Source organism: Callorhinus ursinus, unplaced genomic scaffold (genome assembly GCF_003265705.2).
Source record: "Callorhinus ursinus isolate GAN/ISIS: 27379988/994484 unplaced genomic scaffold, GSC_fseal_2.0 scaffold34, whole genome shotgun sequence".
NCBI classification, from domain to species: domain Eukaryota; kingdom Metazoa; phylum Chordata; class Mammalia; order Carnivora; family Otariidae; genus Callorhinus; species Callorhinus ursinus.
This window is the reverse complement of record NW_027397096.1, coordinates 16,563,300-16,567,886: the sequence shown is the minus strand read 5'-3', so window position 1 is coordinate 16,567,886 and position 4,587 is coordinate 16,563,300. Positions and strand designations below refer to the sequence as shown.

Sequence of the window (4,587 nt, the reverse complement as noted above, 5' to 3'; positions counted from 1 at the left end):
TCTTTTTCTGTACGTTTTGAGATTCCACATAAAAAGACAAAAAGCATTTCTTTTTGTCTGATCTATTTCACTTAGTGTAATATGTTTAAGTTCCATCCAAGTTGTTGGAAATGGTAGAATTTCCTCATTTTTTTGTGGCTGAATAATATCCCATTGTGTATATATACCACAACTTCTTTATCCATTCATCCATCGATGGACACTTAGGTTGTTTCCATGTCTTGGTTATTGTAAATAATGCTCAAGCAACCTTTTGAAGAAGCTTTTGTGTGGAGGAACTGAGACCTGTCACTGACACCCAGCACCAATTTGCCAGCTGTGCAGGCAAGCCTCCTTGAAAGTGAACCCTCCAGTTTCATTTAAGCTTTGTAGTGACTGAAGCCTTGCCCAATCATAACATCACTGGAGTATAGTTTATATATCAGAAAAGTGAACCAGCTCAGGTGTATAGTTCATTGGTTTTTAGTAACTTAGTGATGTAACCATCAACATTTATAAATTTAGGAGCGTTCTTATCTCCCCAATAACATCCCTCATGATCATTTACAATTAATCCTCCTTCCTACTTCCAGTTCTGGACAACTATTAATCTACTTCCTGCCTCCATTAATTTGCCTTTTCTGGACATTTCATAGAAATGGACTCTTAATATGTGGTACCTTGTGTCTGGTTTTTCATTTAGCATGTTTTTGAGGTTCATCCATGTTGTAGCGTGAATTCATAGTTTGTTCCTTTTCTTTGCTGAATAACATTCTGTTATATGGATGCATCACATTTTGTTTTATTAGTTGGTGGATGTTTGGGTCATTTCCAGTTTGGGGCTGTTATGAATACAGCTGCTATGAATATTCACATGCAAGTCTTTGTGCATACGTATGTTTTCGGTTCTCTTGGTTATACACTTAGCTATGGAATTAAGTATGATTACTCTGTGTTTATCTTTTTGAAGAACTGCCAAACTTTTCCACAGCGGCTGTAACATTTCACAATGCCACCAGCAAGATGTGTGTTCCTGTTCCTCCACGTATTTTAGTGAGTGTGAAATGGCATCCTATCATGGCTTTAGTTTGCATTTCTCTAATGACTAATGTTGAGCATCTTTTCCTGTGCGTATTGGCCATTTGTGTATCTTCTTTTGTGAAATGTCTGTTCATATCTTTTTTTAAAAAGATTTTATTTACTTGAGAGAGAGAGAGAGTGCGTGTGTGCGTGCACAAGCGGGGGGTGGGGAGGCGAAGAGGGAGAGGGAGAAACAGACTCCCCGCTGAGCAGGGAGCCTGACATGGGGTTCGATCCCAGGACCCCAAGATCATGACCTGAGCCCAAGACAGACGCTTCACTGACTGAGCCACCCAGGTGTCCCCACAGAAGGAAAATTGATCAACTGGTTAATTTTGTCTTCCCTGTACCTTAACCATTCAGTCTTTACCCACCTCTGTGTGATACATATTCTTCTGAATGTTTTATTACAAGTGTAGTTTCTTTCATCAATGGCTAATTTCATTTGTGTTCAGAAAGCATTCCGTTCTGCACGCTAAAGGAAAGCCAAAAGGCAGCTCAGGTACCTGCTAAGCCAGCGTTCAGGGTGACCTGCCCAAGTGTTTTGAGGCTGTTGCCCTTCACCTAAACAGCTTGGCCCAGCTACAGTATTCAAGCTGCCAAGAAAATAAGCCAGGACTCTTCAGTACTTTATGTGCTGGAGTCACATTTACAAATCTGGTTTAAAATGGGCTCTTAACAAAGGTGGCTCCTCCCTGGGCTCCTACTCTTCTGGCTCGGTTCAATGCAAGAGGGCCACCAGTAGCTTCTGGAAGTCCCCAGAGGTGTCTGAGTGAACCATGTCAGAGAGAGACTTCTGATACTTCTCTTAGAACTTTTATCCCCTGAAGGTCCACCTCAGCCCTGGTCACGATGATGTGAATGAGTCTCTCCTCATCGGTGCCTGCACCCTTCATAGACGGTCAGTGAGATAGCCTTCCTGGTCCCAGGTGCACCTCATGAGAGTTAAGTAGGCCTTCTGCAGATCTCCTGACGTTTCTGCTTCAATGACCTCTTCAGTGGCTTTGTCGATGAGGATTTGGTAGGCTTGAAAGGTGGCACGTAATTGCTTGCGGCTTCTCTTGCCAGGACTTCACTGAAGGCGAGCTTGTCTGTGCCTCAGCGGCCTTCCCCTGCATCATAGAGATCTTTGGCATCCTGACCAGCTAGATCTTTGTCCAAGTGATCTCCTTCATCATAATTAGCCTGTAGCAGGGACACCAGGATTTTTTTTAGGTTTCCACTGGTATCAGCTTTGACATCTGATTCAAGGCTCCTGTCAAATAACCTTTGGTAGACTGCCTTAATGGCAATAATCTCCTTATTGGTTCTTGTGCATGGGACCTCGTTGAGCACTGCCTCATCTGTGCCCAGACCTTTCATGGCCTTCTGCAGCTGCCAGGCATCGTACTCGCTGGGGCGGTCCAGGAGGGCCAAGGCTGTCTTCTCAAAGTTCCCACTCAGTTCACTCTTGAACACCTCCTCCAGGTCCTTGCCATACATTGCCTTGTACTTTTGCTTGATTTGTTGCCTCTCATCCAATGTCCTGCTTGATAACATCTCAATGATGGCTGCTTCATCAGTTCCCATTCCTTTGCAGGCTTTGTTCAGCTTTTTGGCATCCTGATCTACATCAAAACCCTGATGACTTCTCACTTTGGCATGACGATTGCCCATTTTTGTTTTTCTAAGACAGTTGTTCTGTATTTCATTCTGTTCATATCTTTTAATTAATTTTATTATTGGGTTGTCTTACTGAATTCTAAGTGTTCTTTTTAAATTCTTAATGCTCTTTTAAAATTCTTAAGTCCTTTATCAGATGAGTACTTTGCAAATATTTTCCCTCAGGCTGTTGCTTGACTTTTCATTTTCATTGTCTTTCGAAGGACCAAAGTTTGGGCCATTTTGATGAAGTATAATTTATCCTTCTCCCCTGTTTGAGAATCATACTTTAAGTGTCACATCTATAAAAATCTTTGCTTAACTTGAGGTCTTGAGGATTTTCTCCTACATTTTCCTCTAAATGTTTTGTTGTTTTAGCTCTTAAGTTCAAGTGTATGATCTATTTTGAGTTAATGTTTGTGTATTGTGTGAGGTGAGGGTCTGAGTTCAATTTTCTTAACATCATTTGCTGAATAAACCTGCCTTTTCCTCAGTGAATTGCCCTGCATCTTTGTTAAGGATCAATTGACTATAAATCTCAGTACTTATTTCTGGCATGGTACCACACTGATCCTGATAACTGTAGCTTTATACTATGCTTTGAAATTGGGACAGGAAGTTCCTACACCTTGCTTTTTTTTTTTTTCAAATTGTTTTGTCTAGTCTAGATGTTTTGCATTTTCACATAAATTTTAGGATCTGTCCAGCTGCTCAGTATTTTGACAGCGTCTCCTGGGAGACTCTGAGCCAGAACTACCCAGCCAATGACCCATCCCTGACCCACAGGGTTGATAATGATGAATGTTTGTTCTTAAGTCACAAACTTTTGGGTAGTTTGCTTCAGAGCAATAGATAACTAATAAACTAATAAAACCACCCAGTTTTATTTAGCGTGCCTATGCATGATATACGGCATCCCTAAACATCCTGTTTTTCTCAGAATTGAAGATTTGCTGCTATTGAGGAAAATGAAAGGTACGTCAGGTGGCAGAAGTAAGAGAGCTAGGGGTAGGGGGGAAGGGTAAGGCATGGAGTAGAGAGCGGTCCCGAGCAGCAGTGAGCAAAGTGTGGCCTGAGGGCCAAACAGCCCGGAGCCAGTTTAAGAATGCCTTTTATATTTTTATGTTAAAAAAAAAAGAGAAAGAAATGACTGTGTGATAAAGAATTTATGTGACCTTTTATGAAAAAGTTTGCTGACCCCTGGTTTAGAACACTGGAGATGGATCTGTAATGAAGATAAAGGTTTTGGTTGTTGTTGATGATGTTGTTTTTGTGAAGTACAATTAATATACTGTGTTATATTAATTTCCGGTGTACGACATAATGGTATCACCATACATCTGTCAGGATGGCAGGAATCAAAAAGACAAGAAATAACAAATGTTGGCAAGGATGTGCCCTGTTGGTGGGAATGCAATGCGTGGTACAGCCACTGCAGAAAACAGTATGGAGGTTCCTCAAAAAATTAAAAATAGAAATAGCATGTGATACAGTAATTCCACTACTGGGTACTTACCCAAGGAAAACAAAAACACTAAACTGAAAAGATATATGTAAACCTATGTTTATTGAAGCATTACTTACAATAGCCAAGATATGGATCAACCCAAGTGTCCATCAGTAGATGCATGGATAAAGAAGATGTGGTATACATGTACAGTATGGAATATTCTCAGCCATAAAAAAGAATGAGATTTTGCATTTGCTACAACATGGTTGGACATAGAGGGTTTATTGCTGCTCAGACAGAGAAAGACAGATACCATATGATTTCACTTATGTGGAAAACGAGAAACAAAACAAATGAACAAACAAAAGAAACAAAAAAAACCCTAGTCTCTTAAATACAGAGAACAAATGGAAGATAAAGGTTTTGGAATCATGAGC

At 40.6% G+C, this 4,587-nt stretch overlaps 1 pseudogene; it reads right to left on the bottom strand.

Moving 5' to 3' along the window:
- Positions 1-1,780: 1,780 nt before the first annotated feature.
- LOC112808145 (annexin A13 pseudogene) lies at positions 1,781-2,731 on the bottom strand (annotated as a pseudogene).
- Positions 2,732-4,587: the final 1,856 nt, after the last annotated feature.